Genomic DNA, 22,410 nt, shown 5'->3' with positions numbered 1-22,410 from the left:
TCTTTCAAGGAAATTTTTTATTTTTGTTTTACTCAAGTTGTAATGAACAAACACATTAAATAGACAACATAAAAAGAAAACCTGTTTTGTAGTGGTCCTAGGGATATGTCTTATTTTCTGTCATATCAGATATGTTAAAAATTAATAATGTAAAACTGAATAACTGCATTCTATATCTAAAAAGATATTTTTCAAAAAATGCTTTTCTCCGAGGACAATTATATTATTATAGAAGATAAAATAACAAAATTTAATCTTGATGCATTCTGTACTAATCATCAAGAAATCTTTCACTTTTCATGTTATAAACAAAAACATAATATTAAGAAAATAATCTATTGTGAATATAAGATAAGAAAGATTTTCTTTGCTGTTGTTATATATTTTATTTTTTTATTGGATTACAGACACTGTGATCAGGGTTTGTCCTGGCTTTACACACAAGGATTACACATGGATCACACAAGGATTACACACAATGAGTCCTACATGGGCTTACCAGCACAAATGGGGCAAATGGTAAAGCCCAATACATTATACAGTCTCTCTAGCCTCATTATGAATATTTAATTTACTATGTAGCCTTCAAAATTGGAAAACTTATCTGATATTCAAATGCTACAGCTAAATTAATGTCTGAAGTTGTTATCTACTCAAAAACTATTAAAAACCACATTGCGAAGTGAAAAAATTAAAGAGAAATTTAATATTAGTTAAAATGATCTCTTATAAGCATAACCTACAACACCTAATTTCAAAAGATTATAGAATTCATATCATATTTTAACTCATCCTACTAAAGCTTTTTGACTAGTCTTCATATTTATGGTATCATACCATGCTCTGTGAAGGTATAACTAAAATCTGAAGTTTGAAGAAGTCTGTTAAATTGTGAGAGGGAAACAACAGTATTAGGTATTTTATTTTATTTTATTTTTGTTTTTTGGGCCACACCCAGCAGCGCTTAGGGTTTACTCCTGGCTATCTGCTCAGAAATAGCTCCTGGCAGGCACGGGGGACCATATGGGACGCCGAGATTCAAACCAACTGTTACAAGTCAGCCCCTGAAGAGGCTGACTGATGGAGGGATGGAGGATGAGGTCTTTCCCCTCCAGCTCGGAGCATGCATCTGCCACCCTGTCCAGCCAACGGTTCTGAGGTGAAACGGCGGGTAAACAGCTGACAGACAGTCAGGCTTGTGTAAATATTAGCTTTATTCGGTGGACAAGACTGAAGTCCCAAGTCTCAGCCTCAGTTCCAGCCAAAAAGCCTCTCGCCTCCCACAGACCCTTGTTTTTATCCCCCAGAATCAGGTACCACCCAAAGGTGGAATCAGATACCACCCAATGGTGGAAGCAGAATTAGGTACCACCCTTGGGTGGGGCAGAATGCCAGGTCACACCCTAGGGTAGGGCACAATCACCGATCAGGGTAGGGTCAGTAACATAATAATCCCATAAAATGCTTACATACACAGCACCAACCACCTTAGGTCCTGGCAAGGCAAACGCTGCTGTGCTATCTCTCTGGCCCCATGATAGTTTATTTTTTATTAATATTTATATAAATAAAATCAAAACTATTACTATATCTAATAGAGATAAAATTCTTCATTTCTTATTACATAAATAGATGCATGAAAGTATCAGGTGAGCAGTTAAAGTGCTTTATACATGTCTATGAATCCTAACGAATATTATACTGATTACTCCACAAGTAATAGACAAAGGCTAAAATATGATAAAAAATACAGATAGGTCATTGGAACATAAGAGAAGTCAATATGTAACAGAAATTAAATAAAATACTTCCAAAGATTGTTTTTTATGCCTACCACCATCACCTCTGATAGCTCTGGAAGTTAACGTGTCAATTGTATAAATTATCTAGATGTCTATGGTTTTCCCTAGTTTCTTCCTACTCTAGGGTATCATTGCCATATAAAAATGTCTTCAGAACTTACAATTATTTTGCAACATCTTCAAGTACTAGTAGATACCAGGAAGAAAGCATCTAAATGAGTATTTAATCTTAACTTTTTTCTAACCATGGCCTTCTTCCTATCTCATTTTCTACCTGTAGGACTCCTGTCCTACTGGTTGACACTCTAGTCCTTGGAATTGCTTAGTGATGAATAGAATCCTTGGTTTAAAAACTGTGGTATAATTTCCTTATTTAGAAGCATTTTGTTTTGTTTTGCTTTTGTTTGTTTCTGGGCCACATCCAACAGATTTAAGTGGTACTCCAGGCTCTGCATTCAGAAATCACTCCTGGCAGACTTGGGGAACAATATGGGATGCCAAAGATCAAGCCCAGGTCAGCCGGATGCCAGGCAAATGCCCTACCCGCAGTGTTATTACCCTGGACCCTATTTAAAACATTTAATTTATCTCCAAATTCTAATTTTCTCTAACTTTACTTCAAGTAAACTCTTGTAGAAACAATTGCCTATATAATTAATTTGGTAATTTATTTTTATTTGTTCCAGCAAAGATTTAATGTGCCTCATTTGGCAATTAATCATGTAATGTAATTTCTTATGGCATCTTTTCTGCTACTGCATCAAACTGTAACTTCTTTCCCTACATACACATCTTTCTTTTCTCTCTCCCTCTTTTCTCTCTCACTAGCAATTAATTATGTAATGCAATTCTTTGTGGATTTATTCTGCAGTTGCATCAAACTGCTACTTTTTTTTTTCATATCTGTCTCTGTCTGTCTTTCTGTTTGTCTACCTTTCATTGTTTCTTTTCCCAAAGATGTCTGCTGAAAAATCCCACTCCAAATCACAATTATTTCTCAGAGGAAATCATATCCAAGGACTCATCGATGCCAGACATAAGGACCTAACTTTCTTAACTTGACTTCTGACTATCTAAATATAAAAGGTCATTTTCGAGTCAGAGAATTTCTGAATAATCAGATAAGTTCTTTTAATGATACTTCTGAAGCCAAACTTGTGGGACCATGTGCTAGGATTAAACCAAGACTCCAGTGTGCCATATAGACTCAGTAGCCTGTTACAGTATTTCTTTAGCCCCAATTTAAACACTTAAATTAATTTCATTTTAAAAATAAGTTAACATAAATACACAAATAAAAATTAAATTATTATTATTATTATTTTGACTTGCAGTTATGCCCATCAGTACTCAGGGCTCACTCTTGGCTCTGTGTTTAGGGATCATTCCTGGTAGGTGCGTGAGGGATTAAATGGGTCCCAAGGCCCATATGGGGTCCAGGTACAAATATGAAATTAACACTCTGCCAACTATACTATCTTCCTGGCCTCAAACATAATTTTGAAGTGCAATTTAAAATGAAAACAATTCTGATATTAAGGCATCTTAAAGTTACATGATTATTTTTCAAAAAATCTCAACTTTATAGTTTATAACCAAAATAGGATTACCAAGGCTATATAGTACACAACTTGTGGTTTTAAAATATCATATTCCCTTTTCTCTTTTTCTGTGGTTATTGTGGTGACCAAGGGTTGTAACACACATACTTGGTTCTGATGCTCACTGTGGATGCATTATTGAGTTATAATATTGATGCACATTTTGGTTGCAGTGCTCATAGTGCAAAGAAGAAGGGTAGCTAACATTTTTTAAAAATATGGAATGCTTCACGAATTTGCATGTAATCTTTGAGCAGGGGCCATGCTAATCTTCTTTGTATCGTTCCAATTTTAGTATATGTGCTACTGAAGCGAGCATGGGTAGCTAACATTTTTAGTTGTTTTTGCACACACACGTTTGTAGAATTTTTACATTTTGTTGTAGTGCTGGGGCTCCCAAAAACAGAATTGCAAGAATTATATCCCATGTTTATAAGGTAGGTGCTTTCATCACTGAGAAATTCCCAATTCTACTCAACTATTTCAAATATTAATATAGTTAAATAATATGTAATCATAATAATGAATTTCTCTACTTTCTAGATGAAGGCTTAGGCTAGTCCACAGAACTTTAATAAATGAGAAATCTGGTTTACAGGACCAGAGTGGTGGCACTAGAGGTAAGGCATCTGCCTTGCAAGCACTAGTCTAGAACAAACAGTGGTTCGATCCCTGGTATCCCATATGGTCCTCCCCAAGCCAGGAGCAATTTCTGAGCGCATAGCAAGAAGTAACCCCTGAGCATCAATGGGTGTTCCCCCACAAAAAATATGGTTTACTCATTGCTAAAACTCTTCGCTGTAATAATCCTCATATATTGGAATTTCAATATTCCCAAAATGTTGAAATATTCCGGCAAAAAAGTTCCAAATATGTGAAAGACTAATACCATACTTTTTATTTCTGTAATGTCTGACAGAGATTGCATATATTTGTAGTTAATAACTGTAGCAGCTTCAGATATTTGTGAATTAAATTTTATATAACCCAAGTAAAATTTCTATAATTGTTGATGGTTTTGCTTATATTTTTTTCTCATAGCTACTTTTATAATATTATATAAAAAGTCAAAAAACAATGTATTATAGAAGCAAGTAAGAATTAAATTTGAGGGCCTGTAGAGATAGCACAGCAGTAGGGGGTTTGTTTTGCAAGTGGCCAACCCAGGACCAATGGTGATTCCAGTCCCAGCATCCCATGGTCCCACATGCCTCCCAGGAGCAATTTCTGAGCAGAGAGCCAGGAGTAACCCCTGAGCGCCAATGGGTGTGGCCAAAACCAAAACAAAATAAACAAACATAAAAGAATTAAATTTATGCTAATTCACATAACAAAAAGAACCTTCTTAATTAATAGAATTTATTATTATTTGCCTTATTTACTATAGCATATTTCTCAAGCAAGTTCTTATAAAATTTCTTGGAATATTTAATAAATATTATTTTTTCTGTTTTCTCCTGATGCAAAGAAAGAATATATTAATGTAGACCAAAGCAATAATATCTCTTAGTTATAAAAGTAGAGTTTTGTGAAATTATATTAATGTAAGGTATTTTTATTTAAAAATATAAGGAACATGAATTTTCTGGGAGAAAAATCTACTAGAATAAAAATAGGTTCTACTAAAGCAGAAAATAATTTGAATCATTCTTGCATAATGTAAAAAACAAAGAGATGAGGAAATTTGATTTCTTTGATACTATTTTGAAGTGACTTACTTTGCATCACATAGTCCAAAAAGAAAAATCAATATTATAAGTGAAAAAGAATTAAAATATTCCTCTAGCTTATATGTATAAAATCATGTCAAAATATACAATAATAAAATTTTCTTAGAAATTGGATGGTAGGGCAAAAATATAAACAAACTTATCTATCATTGTATTTTATATAAAATAAGACCAACTACAGTCATTGTAATCATCCCCAATGACAGATGGCATATCATAAAAAGAAATCAAGTTATATACAACAGCACCATATAAAATGTGTCGGATTAAAAAAGACTTTGCTCACATGAAACTACTTCTAATTTTCTCTGCCAGAGTAAGCAATTTATTAGGCAGCATGTTTGATGAGAGCAATTAAATTCTCATCTTTACAGAATTGTAGCATCTTTCATGGATGTGATGTATGACTACAAACAAAAGCACCATGTGAACTGAAGGGAGTGGGTAACAGGATTTTTTTTGTTTGTTTGTTTGCTATTTTGTTTTTGGGCCATGCTAGAGGTGCTCAGTATACACATTATCCCCCTGTCCTCAATTGTCTAATAACAAAAAAAAACATTCTTTATAATTTGCTTTTGCATAAAATGCATGGTTAATAGAAAAAATACTCAGATTACTCTGTTCTTTACAATAAGAATAAAAAAATATATCTAGCAAGTTAACCCCAGATGTTAATAATTATTTTTATTTTGGGTTTTAGGTTTTTTTGAGGGGATAGTAAAATAAGATTTTAGTCAGATATTCTGAGAAAAAGAAGACAGAGAGAGAATAAGGCACTCAAGAGAAAACACAGGCTTCTCCAAAGACATAGAGTTGCCTTGTGCTCATACAGAGTGAAAGTATAAAAAATAAAAATCTCGGGCCCGGAGAGATAGCACAGCAGTGTTTGCCTTGCAAGCAGCCGATCCAGGACCAAAGGTGGTTGGTTCGAATCCCGGTGTCCCATATGGTACCCCGTGCCTGCCAGGAGCTATTTCTGAGCAGACAGCCAGGAATAACCCCTGAGCACCGCCGGGTGTGGCCCAAAAACCAAAAAAAAAAAAAAAAAAATCTCAAGAGGGGATATGCGGATAGCATGTGCTTGTAGGAACTGTGTGCATGGTTTTCATTTACAAGAATAAATGTTTTATTTGTGTGTGTGTGTGTGTGTGTGTGCTTTTTTGACTTAGAAAATACCTACAATGGTAATAAAAGTTAAAAAGTCTTTGAAGATTCAAAAGTCAAGAAATTTTAAATCATTGAGTATACATGTATATCTCATCTTATACCTTTAATAGTAGGAGAGCCAGTAAGATAGTTCAATGGTAAGGCAATTGTAAACTGTAACATAGACTGAATTCCAGAACCAGAGATCGTGCCCCAAACACCACTGGACTGATTGCTGAGCATAAAGTGAGGTATATTGTCTGAGCACAGTCAGGTGTGACATCCCCAAGAAGGAACAGAATTTTATTTTTAGTTCTTACTTTAATAAATCTCATTAATATGGTTTAGGCAAGTCAATGTCTCTGAGTACATTTTACTAATTTGCCTAGCAGTGAATACTGTTTATGATGTATATTGTTGATGCAATTGTTTCTTCTAAAACACTATTTGTCACTAAGCATTTGCTGAAAGCTTCCTTTTACTTATAGATATCTATGACTTCTTTTGCTAAAGGTTCCCTGTGGCCTCTTGACATTTTTTGGTTACATTCCTATTGTTCAAGGTCTTATTTCCCAGTATAATTTGCCAGAAAACAAAATCTGTTTTCTCTGAGTGAGTTCTTTATAGCAGCCTTTCAGATATTTTGGCCACCCTTGAGTTTATTGTTTCTGAATAAAGGAGAGATTAGAAAATGGGGGCCGGAGAGATAGCATGGAGGTAAGGCATTTGCTTTGCATGCAGAAGAACTGTGGTTCAAATCCTGGCATTCCATATAGTCCCCTGAACTTGCCAGGAGCGATTTCTGAGCATAGAGCCAGGAGGAACCCCTGAGCTCTGCCGGGTGTGATCCAAAAAAACAAAAATAAACAAACAAAAACAAAACAAAACAAATAATAGGCCACATGTGTGGCTTAAAGAAAATGAAGTGAGGACAAGAGAGATGGGGTAAGGTTCTTGCTTTACCTAGCTTTGATCTGATTTTATCTTCAACACCACATCTGGTTCCGGAGTACAGATTCAGATGTAAATCCTTAATACTGCTGAAAATGGCCATGAGTCAAAACAGAAATGAAGGGTTGTAGGGTGAGTGTGAATAATTTAGAAACCAGTTGGTTTTCTCTATTCAAGAATCTAGTGGACAGAAACTCCCATTTGACAGGGACACTATGTGAGGAAGTGACCATAATATTTTTTGTGTTTATTTCTTTGTGTGTTTATTCTCTACACTTCTCAAAAGGAATGCACTTTTATGTATATGTATAATCTGTCATTTATGTCAATGTAAATTTGTTTGTTATGGCTAGAAATCCTTCAATTTTTCTGATTTTACTGAGTTGAAACCCTATTATTTATTCAGGGTTCATTCTTAAATACCTATCAATTTCTCACAGAAGCTCATTTTACTTCCCTAACTTACTACCTTTATTCTTCTATTTTTTAATAAAAATTACATTTTGTTTTCTCTCATGCTAGAGATTCACGTGTTTCAATTTCTTACTTATTTTTTTCTTTATTTTTAACTTTGAACTGGGGAAAGGACTTCAAAACAATATTGAACTTTTTTTTACTTTTTTCCCCTTTATTTAAACATCTTGATTACAAGTATGATTGTGATTAGGTTTCAGTCATGAAAGGAACACACCCCTTCACCAGTGCAACATTCCCACCACCAATGTCCCAAATCTCCCTCCATCCCACCCCACCCCCACCTGTACTCCAGACAGGCTTTCCAGTTCCTCATTCATTCACATGATTATGGTAATTCTCTGTGTAGTTATTTCTATAAATGCACTCACCACTCAATATCTGTCATGATCTCCCCCTTTTCATTTCTAATATGGGTTATCGGGTTTCTCTCTCTCCTTTTCTTTAGCAGTTTTGCCAATGGTCTATCAATTTTTTGTTTATTTTTTCAAAGAACCAACTTCTGCTTTCATTGATCTTTCGGATTGTTTTTTGGTTTTCCAGTTCATTTAGTTTTGCTTTCAGCTTTGTTTTTTCCTTGTGTCTCCCTATTTTTGGTTCCTTTTTGTTGGTCATTTTCTATTCTTATGAGCTGCGTCATTAAGTTATTCAAGTATGCTTCTTCTTCCTTCCTGATATGTGCTTGTAGAGCTATAAATTTTCCTCTCAGGACTGCTTTTGCTGATTCTGGCAGTTTGTGTCTTCATTATCATTTTTTTACAGGAAAGTTTTGATTTCCTTTTTGATTTCATCTCGAACCTACTGGTTGTTCAGTGGCAGGGTGTTTAATATCCAATTGTTAAAGTTTTTCTTTTGTGTGCCTTTGTTGTTCACATCTAATTTCAGAGCCTTGTGGTCAGCAAAGGTAGCCTGCAAGATTTTATCCTCTTGATTTTATGGAGGTATGTTTTATGTGTCAACATGTAGTCTATCCTGGAGAATGACCCATGTATATTGGAGAAGAATGTGTATCCAGATTTTTTGGGATGGAGTGTCCCATATATATCTACTAGTCCTCTTTCTTCCATTACTCTTCTCAGGACTAGTATGTTTTTTTCGGTTTTAGTCTGGTTGACCTATCAAATGTTGATAGGGCCGTGTTGAGGTCTCCCACAACATTGTGTTATTATTGATATCTTCTTTCAGATTTGTCAGTAACTGTATTAGATAATTTTCTGGTTTCTCATTGGGTGCATATATGTTTAATAGTCTGATTTATTTCTGTTGCACATATCCCTTGATTAGTACATAGTGTCCATATTTGTCCATTACCACTTTTCTGAGTATAAAGTTGGTGTCATATTAATATGGCCACCCCAGCTTTTCTGAGGGTGTTGTTTGCTTGGATGATTTCCTCCAGTCTTTGATTTTGAGTCTATGTTTGTTCTGACTATTCAGGTGTGTTTCTTGTAGGCAGCAGAAGGTTGGATTCATCTTTTTGACCCAGTTTGCCACTTTCTGTCTTTCAATTGGTGAATTTTGTCCATTAACATTGAGGGAGATAATTGTCATAGATTTAATGTCATCTTTGTAGATAAGATTGCTGTGTTTGTTGGTCTCTCTTGTCTTAAATTAGACATGTCAGTTTTTCCTTTAAGGCTGGTTTTTCATCTGTGAAGTTTCTGAGCTGTTATTTATCTATGAAGCTATGTATTCTTCCTTCAAACCTGAACGTGAGTCAGACTGGGTGCAGTATTCTTGGTAAGGCATTCATTTCATTCAGTCTTGTCACAATATCCCACTACTATCTTCTGGCCTTGAGTTTCTTGTGACATGTCTGCTGTAAGTCTTCGGGATGCTCCTTTGAATGTAATTTCCCTTTTTGATCTTGCTGCTTTCAGTATTCTATCTCTATCTGTGGGACTTATCATTGTAATGAGGATGTGTCTTGGGGTGTTTTTCTTTGGGTCTCTTTTAGCTGGTACTCTTTGGGCATGCAGGATTTGATTGCATGTAGTCTTTAGCTCTGGGAGTATCTCTTTGATGATGTCTTTGAGAGTTGATTCTTCCTGGAGATCTCCTACCTGGGTCTCTGGGACTCCAATGATTCTTATGTTGTTTCTGTTGAGTTTATCAAAGACTTCTATTTTCATCTGTTCGCAATGCTTGAGTACTCTTTTCATTGCCTGATCATTTGTCTTAAGGTTCTTTTCCAATTTCTTCTGTTGTGTTGAGTTTTTCTGCATCACATCTTCCAGGACTCCGATTCTCTCCTCAGCTGCTGTTACCCTGCTGGCAAGGCCATCCATTGAGGTTTTCAGTTAAGCTACTGTGTTTTTCAGATCTGTTATTTCAGTTTGGAGTTTTCTGATTTCTGTCTTTGTGTTCTGTTCAGATCGATTTATGCATTCTTTTAGTTCTACAAACATCTTCCATATTGCTATTTTAAGTTCCTTATCCGAGAGGTTAATCAGATGGTTGGAATTTTTTAGGTCATTCAAGCTATCATCTTCATTCTCTGTGCATGGTGTTTGCCTGTGAGGTTTCCCCATTGTCACGCTTGTAGTGTGGTTTTTCCTGCGTGTTGTGGTGGGGTTTATTTGTTAGAAAGAATGCTCTTCTGCTGCTGTGACAAAGGCTCAGCATGGTGGAGCCTCCGCAAGCCAGAGAGCTCTATTGGTTGGCAACCCCCACAGCCAGGCTTTACTCACTGACTCGCTGGGCAGCTTCAGGATGCAGATTTTGGGGGGTGCGCTCCATAGGCCTCTGAGGAGACTTTCAGGTATTCAAGAAACACAGACAGGCCTTATTTTTAATTTTTTTTTTTTTGTACCACAACCAGTGGTGCAAAAAGTTTACTCCTGTGTTGGATTAACAGGGTCACAACTTATTGAGGATATGCTTGTTACTCATTTGTCAGAAGTGCCTTTGGATGGAAGCATCCTTTGGATTGGTGCCTTAAACCAACTGTTTTACACTCGCAGGGTGTGGTCTGATGCTTGCTAATAAAGACCCTGGTTCTCAGGGAAAAACCGCTTGTGATTTCAGATTTCTACTACTAAGCTATTTGCTTTTTTAGGAGAAGGAAGCTTGTGAATGAGTGTTGCTGAAGCTTTTATGTCCTTAACCCTGTATGAATTTTTTCCTGTGTTAGCATTTGCTTCCAGATCCATGTGTCTCCAATGCCCTGGATTTGAGATATGTGGCTTCAGCTTCACTCATGGTTCTGTGCTTAATGACACTCCTGGAAAGCTCAAAAAACCATATGTGGTGTCAGCCTCATCAACCATTTGATAGCTAGTTCCCTAACCCCTGGTTATTCTAAATCTCATTTCATGCATGTTCATTTCTAAATGTATATTTAAATCTTCTTAAAGGCACAAAATATTTTTATTTTTTCATTAGAGTTATAATATAATATAATATAATATCTGTATTTATACATAAAATATTTCAATACTAATCCCATCATGAGTGTCAACTCCCATCATTATATCATCCTCCACCTATCAACCATCCCTTCACATCCCCAGTGGCCTTCTTGTCAGGCACATCAAAGTAAAGTGGTTTCAGCTTAGATATCATAAATTTAGTATTGTTGAATCTGATTTGAATGTATATCTATGGCTCTCTCTCCCGTGTCCCCAATACAACCAAAGTTCAGACCCCTGTATCCTCATTTTGTCCCCTTCTCATCTTCTTCCTTCTTACCTTAATTTCTTTACTTTTCTATCCTTTTTCTTCCTAGGCTCTGGGGTCAAGCATAATCTATCTAGGCTCCCCCCACATTACATTTTCTTTTTTTTTATTTTTCACATTACATTTTCTAATACAATTATTTTATATACTACATATAAGTGAAAGTATCCTATGTTTGTCTTTCTTCTTTGGCTTATTTCATTCAACATGGCATTTTCCATTTCTAACCAAATTACAGAAAATTGCATGATTTCATCATTTCTTGCAACTGCATTTTTTTTCATTTTGTATATGTTTGATACTTTCATCTGTTTTGAACACTGAGGTTGTCAATATCTTAGCTATTGTACTCATTTCAGCAATGAATAATAATGTGCATATATATGTCATTTTGATTAAAAATATTTTAGTCTGATGATAGATATCCAAAAATAGAATTTATGGGTCAAATTGCAGCTCAATTTTATGTTCACTGAGGACTCCTCTTATTGAAATCCACAGGGATTGAGACAGAAGTCAATATTCCCTATAGTAGTGGATTAGTCACTTTTTACCACTTTCCTGCCAGCACAGATTTTATCCCCATTTGTTCTCCAATGCTTCATATTTAGTGTTCAGTAAATTTTTACTAAATAAGTTAATTCAACTCTTTGACAAATATTCTTATCTTCATTATAATATGTAAATATTTATCATATGCATTATTGTAATCCCGGGATATATTCATAAAAAGGTAAACATTATTAAATTCCATAGAAGAGAAAATAGGCAATATCTAAGTCAATCACAGTGTAAGAGAATTTACTGTTTGTTTTTATGTTTATAGCTACAAGTCATAATTATGAAGAAAATAAAACAGAAACAAAAATAAGTTACTAAGAGTGTGTGCTAATTCATATAGAATATATAGGTTTCATGTAGAAAAATATATCTGAGAATGTATCATAGGAATAAAAAATGCACATCGGAGAGAGCATTGGAATAAACCAAGTTGATATTTAATGGAACATCACTTCAGGTGGTTAGGGATCTGGAAGAACAAATAAGTCTCCTAGAATGTCTGAGAAAGAAGAATACCCTGGAAATGTACAGAAGGAAGGATGGAGCTGAAGACATAAAAATCTGGCATGATATTGAAAATCACATGGGGCCTTAGTAGTTGATAAGTTTATAATTCTTTAAGATTTTATTGCTGGCTATTTCTTGGCAGAGGAGAGATGGGATCCTCTTACACTTTTGAGGCATTCCTTTTCTATATTCCGAAACTGAATGAAGGAAAGAATGCATATAAGAGACAATGGGAATCTTCTGGTAGAATCAAAGTGAAAAATGAATGCTGTTTGGGCCTGGAAAGAAGTAAAAATGATGATAAGAAATGGTGATATTCTGAATATAATCTGAAGACAGTAGTAACAGATTTGACTGTCAAGTTCCATGAAATGTAAGGGGAAAAATAAAAGTTGTAGATGACATCCACGTGCAGGGTATGTGCAATGAAAATGAATGAGCTGCTTTTGACTAAATCAGAAAAATATCTAAAATCAGGTTGTCAGGAAAGATAAAATAAAAAATTCAGTTCAAACATCATAAGAAGTTTGATGCAAGAATCTGAATTCCAGAGAGAGAGCTGGAAATTGAGACAGAAATTTAGCAGTAATTAGATTTTTGTGTAACTTAAAGTCCTAAGAATTAGATAAATCATTCATGAATAAAAGACTATAAAAAAGAAAAGTGATGAAATCTAAGAGAGAAGACAGGGAGATTTTTGAAATATAAAAATCTGCATCATTTCATTCAACATTAGACATTAGACTAAGGCTATTAGATTTTCCATTTAATATATCAATAAAATGAAGCACACAAAATTTTATTTCTGTAGTCAAACAGCAAAAATTAGCAGGGACTGTGATGAAACCCACGTGATCAGGACTCAAAAGTGCTCATAGTCACTATCTTATTTTATATCTCAGTAAATTTAATCCATATGATGCTTATTGCATAGTAGGTATCAATTAATATTAAAATACATCAGCAAAAGGTTCACTCTTAACTCTAAAAATAAGCTTCATTAAATAGGATTTAGGCACTTTAGGAAAAAAGTACCCAAAGCCAAAGAATAATCTTCGTGTGGAGAAGGTATCAAAGCCAAGAGTGTAATTTAGGCCATTTTAAAGGTAGGGTGACTACAGTTGTTCAAACCTTTCCAGCTACTTCTGAGACGACCAAGCAAATAAGCAAATCCACTTGCTTTTTAAACAGTCCAACCCATATACTTAATATCCATTTCCTGTTAAAATGGCCTATTTGCTGGATTCTGATTAGCTCTTTTGGCACCAGCCTATACACCAATTCAGGCTGGTTGCTTTCTGGCTTGTCATGTTCTATAATAAAATAGTTTAGAGGTTTAAACAAAATTAAATGTCACCTCAATGCCAACTACTCTGACTTCACCTTTTAGTCAACAATACAGAAAATGCATAAAGTTCATATTTAACTCAGTACTACCGAATGGCTTCCAAGATGCCATCAGTAAAATACAGAGAACAAATTTCAATTCTAACAAGTACTTTATTCTATTTATTTCTATTAAATGAGGTACATTTAAGAAAAAGGGCAAGGAAACTACCTAGGGGGCAGGCAGTATGGATGGGGGATAAAGCAGTCCATTGCTAACCATGGTGAAATGAACTACTAGCTATAATACAATGAATTCTCATGAGGTATTACTATATTTTCTTACCCTATATTTTATAAGCTGAGGGGGCTGAAAAGATAGTACAATAGTTAAGGTACTTGCCTTGCACACAGCCAACTGCAACATCGTATGGTCCCTTGAGCCCACCAGGTAGAGAAAACAGAGCCAGGACTGTACCCAGAGAATAACAGGGTTTTCCCTACTCCACAAAAAATAAAATATAATACTTAGGGTGTAGGTTTTTCTTAGAGAGTACTTTCAGCTAAGATTTTGTTTTGATGACTTAAGTATACAAACCAGTGATGGAGTATTTGCCTTCCATGTGTGAGTACCTGAGTTTGATTCTTAGTACTATATACATAAACACACACACACATACAAATAGAATTGGGATTTGAGTTGTTATCCATATTAAATGATGGATGGTTAGCTGCAGCCAGTTTGTGATTAAGACTCAAACCTTTGATATATCCTGCACCTGTAAACACACGCGTGTGTGCGTGCACGCTCACACACACAGATACACACAAATTTGAGTACAAATACACACAGGAACACTTAACTGTTCATCAGACATTCCTTGCATCCTCTCTCTGAAGACTATTTCACTAGAAGCAAGGGTTTATATATTGTACCGACTTACTCTTCTTAAGATACAGTGTAATGAGGTACCTAATTAATACTTTATTAACAAGCTGCTTATCATACTAATGATGTTCTATAAATAATGCCTTCCATGGAATTGCTGTATTGACCTTTTATTTCACAGTCTGATTTCAGATGAATATACCACAGAACCAGAAGTAAGCCTTGAAAAACACTAATTTTGGCCTGAAAACAAAACAAATAGCATATGACAGTCAAAAAATTTAAATTTAAGAACTTATTTTTATAAAAATTCTCATTTACATGGGAAAGTAATACATAACTAATATTAGCTTCCTTAAGCAATTTTACATTTAAGTGTATTTACATCTCAGTAAGAATTCAGCAAGAGTAAAAATGTATAGTCACAGGTTTGTCTATCAAGGTTTCCAACTACATTAGGTATGATCTGGACAGCTCTGCCAAGTGAGCATAGTTGCTCTTTCCTAGGACTAATAGTTGCTCTTTCCTAGGACTAATAGTGTCTTGGATGATTTCTAGATCCACTGTAGCAGAAATATGGAAGCACCAAAAAAGGGCGCAATCCTTGATAAGCATTTTTTTTGTGGGGGGTTTACACCCGGCAGTGCTCAGGAGTTACTCCTGGCTCTACACTCAGATATAGCTCCTGGAAGGTTCGTGGGACCATATGGGAAGCCGGGATTCCTCCATGCAATCTCTCCCCACCACATAAGCATTGTAACTAAAATAAAATGTCCAAATATCATGGTGAGCAAGTGTGACATTTGACAAGCCTAAGTGCGAGCATCCCAATCACTTTCAGCATGCACCGTAGCTACAAGTGTGTGTCTCAATTTAGAGCTTGCCTCATATGTGCAAGTTCTGCAACTGAGAGTGTGAGTGCCAGAATTCCTTTAGCATTGTGGCTATGTGTGAGCTCCAAAACCAGATGCATGATCCCTAGGAGTCAACAAAACTAAAGGTTCATGAATGTCAGGATGTGGCATGTATGTGATCCCAGAGTCAACAAAACAACAGCACCACTAAGAGTAATAAGAAAGGCTGGGAAAAAGAAAAATAAGTAGAAAAAGGAAGGAAATGAACAAAATCATTTAAAAAAGTGAGAATTATTCAGGGGCCAGAGTGGTGGCGCAGTGGTAGGGTATTTGCCTTGCACGCTGCTTCTATCCCGGGTGGTCCCATATGGTGCCCCAAGCCAGCAGCGATTTCTAAGCACATAGCCAGGAATAACTCTGGAGCATCACTGGGAGTGGCCCAAAACCAAAAAAAAAAAAAAATAGTGAGAATTATTCAGTTAGCAGGAGATAAGAATACTGTACTGAATGATAAAAGAAAAAAAAAGTACAGGTCAATGCCGTGGATGAACATATATTCAAAAAAGTAGAAGCACAATTAATTTAGAAGTTTTTCCCATGGCAGTGTGCTTCAAGGGCGGGAGAAACCTTCTATCTCTCAGGCCGAGGGAATTCCCATTCTAATTTCCCCAATGTTTACTGTGCCTATGCAAAACAAACAACAACAACAACAAGACAAACAAAAAAAACCCTTTTTTAAGAAGTTACTAATCTGTTTTTTTTTTCTTCCCTCTTTTTTGTTTTGGCTCTCATTTTTGTTTTGATTATTTTTTTTTCTGTTGTGTTTCTTCATAGCAGATGGTTTTGGCTTTTGGTTTACTCTTTTTTTGTTGTTGTTGTTACTCTTTTATTAGTTTTTTGTTTCATTTTGGTTTGTTTTTTCCTTGCCTCGTTTTATTTTGTTTTGTTACTTTTTTCTTCTTCTTTTGTTTTCTTTCCCCTTCCTTTTTCCAAAGGGATACTTATAGCACCTAGATAGACTCGTCCCATATCCCTTCTTATATCTCAAATAGAGCCACTTTACTGGAATCACCTTGATCAACATTATATTTGGAGGGCGAAAAACAGATGGTACCAAGACCAGACAGTTGTATGTCCATTTGGTGGAAATAAAAAAATGATCAAACTTGAACACAAAATCCAAAGTCAACGACAACAGAAATGATACCCAAACTATATCAAGCTGCACATGGGGGGAACAGCTGCACTAGCATTACTGGAGGTAGAGGAGAGGGAAGAGATATGCATGTTAGGAACAGGAGTAGAGGGAGGACAACACTGGTGGTGGGAATGCCCCTCATTCATTACTACTATGTGCCTTAAATATTACTGTGAAAGATTTGTAATTCACTTTGCCCACAATAAAAAAATAAATTTAAAAAAAGTATAAGAAAGGGATGCTAGAGAAATACTACAGTTGATAAGGTATTTATCTTATCTAACCTTAGCTAGCCTGAGTTTAATTCCAGCACGTCATAATATTCCCCAATAACAGAGAAGCACAGAGCCAGAAATAAGCCTTGAGCACCACTAGGTGTGACCTATAAAAAATAAAATAAAGAAAATGAGATACTAGGATCAAGAAAGACTTATTCCAGATATGAATTAATTCAAAATACAAATCAACATAATGTAGAAAGTTTAAATATTAAAAGAGGAAAATCATAATTATTAAAATAGATTAAGAAAATATCAACAAAATTCATATTTTAGTTTTTTTGTTTTGTTTTAGGGTCACATCCAGCAGCACTTAGGAGTTATTCCTGGCTCTGTGCTCAGATTTTATCCTGTTAAGCTCAGGGTACCATATGGGATGCTGGAGATCAAGCCCAGGCCCATCCTGGGTTGGCAGTGTGCAAGGCTATCTCTGCAGCCTCTAAAATTCATTATCTTTTTTTTTTTTTTTTTGGTTTTTTGGGCTACATCCGTTTGATGCTCAGGGGTTACTCCTGGCTAAGTGCTCAGGAATTGCCCCTGGCTTGGGGGGACCATATGGGACGCCGGGGGACCAAACCACGGTCCTTCTTTGTCTTTCACCTGCAAGGCAGACACCTTACCTCTAACGTCGTCTCACCGGCCCCTCATCATCTTTTTATGATAAAAAATTTTCAAATACAGGGCCGAGAGAGAATGTAACTCAACATAATAAAGACTACTATGACAAGTCTATGTACACCATTATTCTCAAGGGTAAAAAACTGAATTATTTTTCTCTAAGATACAATAAAACAGGGTGACCCATTCCTGCAAAATTTATCCAAAACAAAATAAAAATTTTGGCCAGAACAAAAATTAAAAAAGAGAGGAATGAAGAAAAATATACTAAAGGAAGAGTCGGAGAAAGGAACAGTGGTAAGAAAGAAGGATGTTGAACACTCAAATTAGAAGTAAAATTTTATCTATTTGCAGATTATATGCTTTTATATAGATGTACATAAGGCATTATATCATTTTAAAATATTAGGTATATATATATTAAATAATTCAGTTAATTGAGACCACAGAGTTAGTATAGTGGGTAGGATGTTTCCCTAGCATATGGCTGAATTTAATTTTTTTTTCTTAAATTTAATTAAATTTATTCTTGGAACTCCATGTAGGCTCCCAACACTGCAAGGCTGATCCCTGAGTACAGCACCATTAATATGCCTTGAGGACTGTCAGATGTGACCTCAAAATAGTAAGAAAAAAATAAATGAATTAAGTTTGTAATATAAAACGAATATAAAAAGTAGTTGTATTGCTGTATACCAGCAATCAATAATTCAAAAACAAAACTAAGAAAACAATATTAATGGAACTAATTAATACAAAACAAATTCTGAATAAATGTAGTAAATGAGGTGAAAGATTGGCAAAATGAAATAAACTATGAGAGACAAAGCATTGGAAAAATAATTCATATGGGGTAGAAAAATAAAAATAAATTCAAAGTGACTTAAGGATTTGCTATATATATATTTGTATATATATATCATAATCCATAGAATTTTCCCCCAAAATATAAATTACTGAAATGTGTGCAGAATCTTGAAAGACACCAATAGTCAAGTCAATAGGAATAAACAAAATCAGGCTAACATACGTTCTATTTCAAACATTATGAAGAAGCTAGGAAAAAAAAAGTATGTAAATATATAAACAGAACAATTGAACATGAGGACAGAGAAATTAATATTAATGCATATGACTAATATACAAAAATTAATTAATTAATTAAAATTAAAATCAAGTAAAGTGAAATTAATTTAAACATATAAATTAAACATATAAGAGAACCAAAATAAAAACTGCAGAAAGAACATAATCTTTAGTAAATGGTGCTGGAAAAATTCAGTGATCCACATATATAAAACGGAAAGTGGACCCTATCTTATAGAGTAGACCATTTCAATTTTAAAAGTATTAAAAATTTCAAGATCTGATAACAGTACAATTAGTGGGGGCAAAAAAAAAAACCTGTGGCTATTTCTCAGAAATTCAGTCAATGATACAAAATAGATATATTTAATCAATATGAACAAAGGAAAAGTTAAAAAGGGCAAAAATAAGCTATTGAGATTATACCAAATTAAAAAAAATTTAAAAAAACAAATGAAATATTTAAAAAATATATAAAAAGGACAATATTCTAGAAAGAAAATGTTTGCCGATCATGTATATGACAATACTAAAATTTATAAAGACCTTTCCCTATTCAATGAACAAAATAATAATCTAATTTAAAAATATACTGAGAAATTGAATAAACTTTTATTATAAAGAAATGATAAGCTAACAGTTATATGAAAATATGCTAAATATATTTTTCCTTGCTAATATCATAAAGACAAATGAAAACAATTGTAGGCAAGGATGTTGAAAAAAATGAAAAACTGCATCACTGTTAGAAATAAAAAATGGATTAGCCAGAGTGGAAAGGCTTTTGCCTTGCACACGGACAAGCCAGTACAGACCCTAGTTTAATCCCCAGCATCCTATTATATCCACTGAGCCTGTCTGGAGCAATTTCTGCGTGCAGAGTTAGGAGTAACTCCTGAGTGCTGCTGAGTGTGGCTCAAAAAATAAACCGAACAAACGAACAAAATAGAAATAAAAATTGGTTTAGCCACTATAGAAAACAACATAAAAGCTCTTTAAATTTATAAGGTTAGCATATGCTTCTGTAATTCTTCTTCTAGTATTTACCCAAAAAAGGATGAAACAAGAACACCAAAGCAAATTCAAATCCCTGGATTCATTGGAACATTATTTTAAAGAAAGAGAAGATATGACAATACTAAATAACTCTCTCTTAGGATGAAATAACAAACCCATAAGTAAACACACAGAGAAACTGTGTTTAGTCACTGAAGTAGGCAGGAAGGTAGGGAAACTCGCACCACCTGGCAATGAGTTTTGGGTATAAAATAAAAGTTCTTGAGACAAAATACATCCAAGAAATGGAATTAGACAGAGTTGCTGTCACTACTAGCTTTTAACTGCTAAGAGCCTGCATACAAGGACCGAGCTGTGATAAGACAAGCACCATTGGAGGCCCAGAGAAGGGTGGACTCCTGTGAGAGAAGCTCAGTAAAAAAATGTCAAATAGTCATCTACCCCAAACTTTTTCTCCTGGCAAGCACCCAAACAACAGACTCTTCCCTAAGCAGAAAACCTCATTTGAGTCATGTTGGACAACCCATATAAAAGAGAACTTGGAATAAAGGAAGAACATGCATGTGTGGACCAGCTCATGGACATGGTGCCTGCATGAACAGGGCAATGTTCATCTCCCCTCTTGGTATATGGACCTTTATATTTTCAAACTATGATGCTGGGTTGTGTACTGAGGCTATCTCTACCTTTAGAGAAGCCCTCACTCTCTCTGAGTCCATTACACTCTCACTTCCTCCTCTCTCTTCCTCAGAATTTCTAAATATAACTTGCTTTGACTGCTAGTCTACTCCTGAAATTTGTTTCTAAGAGAAAGACAACAAAACTGAAAGGTCTAGCACTGACTTGCCTTTCCTGCAGAAAGTAAGGCTCACAGTCCTAGATATAGCCAGTTATTTGCAATGTGGCAGAGTTGTGTAGAGAGAAACAATAGGTAAATTCCCTTATAGGGGCCGCCTCTTCTTTCCTCCCACTTAGCATAAGACACCAGGGAAAACCACACTGACAGCACCATGAGAAAGAAAGGATATATATATATATATATATCCAGAATGGCTAGATTATAATGTAGTTCTATTTTAAATAAACCTCATTAGTGTTTACCATAAGGACTGCACCAATTGCATTACCATCAACTGTGCAGACTATTTTCCTCCACATTTTCACCTACTCTCCCTTTTTCATATGTCTGAGTGTTTGTGCATGCATGCACTTGTCTGTATGCATGGCCAAGGCAGTGTGCTTACAGGAGACATAGATCTTCCCAGGGAAATACAAGGTATAATGGGTTTGATTGCCCTGATTCAGTATCATCTGGGGCTACTAAGACCATCCAAGAGATATTCAGAGATTTGAGGGTTTGTGTGTGTGTGTGTGTATGTGTGTATGTATGTATGTGTGTATTTGTGTGTTTTTAATAGTATTGCCATAATTTCTTCTTTCACTAAGCTATTTTTATCTTGGTTAAATAAGCTTTCCCAAACCACAACAGTTTGTGAAAGTAGAGTCATTCATTCAAAATAGCTTCGAGTGTGTCTTTTGGTCTGAACCACTACACTAAATCCAATGAAAATAAAAAGTGTTTGAATATTTTAGGCATAATATACATTTGACTCCCTTTCCCACTCCTTCTACATCACTATCTGTAGTTAAACCTTTAGTGCTTCAGAATAAACAAAGATCAGGATACTCTGATTCAATAAGAAGTGTTTGCATCCAGCTCACTATAATATTTGGCTAAGATAGCAAGAAAAAAATTCAAAAAGATTTTCAGCAATATCATTTAAAGTAAGTATATCCAGGCTTAAGGGATTAACCTTTAGTTTGTCAGAATTTACCCTTCTAGTATTACTTCTAAAATAATATAGTTCACTAAAGTCTTTTCTGTTTTAGTCACTGTAATAATTACATGGGGAAATGTTGGCATTTCTCTCAATTCATGTTGGTCTCTGTGATCACTTGCTATCCCTAGCATTGTGTGTGCAGCCAGCCCTGGAGGCTACCTAGAATTGCTATGAATGGCCCAGGTATCTTCTTTACTGCAAGTCCTGAAGATGACTGGGTTAGTGAGATGAACTAATTGCCTGATTGGCTGACAATCATCATTGTGGGACACCAGGACCTTCTAAGTACTGCTTGACCCTATATATGCCCCAGCAGACCTCCCCTTCAGAAAAAAGAGTAAAGGAATTAATGTAGAGCAGAGTAATAGCTGGTAGGAAAACTGTTAAATTTGATTCCCAAATTCCCATATGATCCCCTAATCCTAAACCCAACAAGAGTGATCTCTCATCATCAGTCAAGAGTAAGCCCCAGTGCCAGAGAAGTAGCAAAGCAATACGCATTTTCCTTGCCGCAGCTGACCCAGGACAGATAGTGATTTGAATTCTGGCATTTCATATGATTTCCCCAAGCAAGGAACGATTTCTGAGAGCAGACCCAGAAATTACCCTTGAATGTCTCTGGGTGTGGCCCCCAAAAATAACTAACTAACTAACTAACTAACTAACTAACTAACTAACTAACTAACTAACTAACTAAGAGTAAGCCCTGAGCACTGCTGAATATGGCACAAAACAAACAGACTTACTGTAACATATGTTTATATAATAGTAAACTCAAAATTGAGCTGCCATATGATCCAGAAATTTCTCTTTTGGGTATTAAAGTTTGGTTGTTAAAATTTGAGTTTTATGA

The 22,410-nt window shown here is 35.2% G+C and overlaps 1 protein-coding gene and 1 non-coding gene across 3 annotated transcripts in view; both read right to left on the bottom strand.

The window, feature by feature from the left end:
* GRIK2 (glutamate ionotropic receptor kainate type subunit 2) overlaps positions 1-22,410 on the bottom strand; it is a 691,383-nt gene that overhangs the window by 454,892 nt on the left and 214,081 nt on the right. The window lies entirely within an intron of this gene.
* On the bottom strand, positions 3,616-3,722 carry LOC126007357 (U6 spliceosomal RNA). The gene has a single exon (XR_007494937.1). It is a non-coding gene; the product is annotated as a U6 spliceosomal RNA (small nuclear RNA).

Source organism: Suncus etruscus, chromosome 4, assembly GCF_024139225.1.
Source record: "Suncus etruscus isolate mSunEtr1 chromosome 4, mSunEtr1.pri.cur, whole genome shotgun sequence".
Lineage (NCBI taxonomy): Eukaryota > Metazoa > Chordata > Mammalia > Eulipotyphla > Soricidae > Suncus > Suncus etruscus.
The sequence above is the reverse complement of the archived record's forward strand: the minus strand, read 5'-3'. Positions and strand labels throughout refer to the sequence as shown.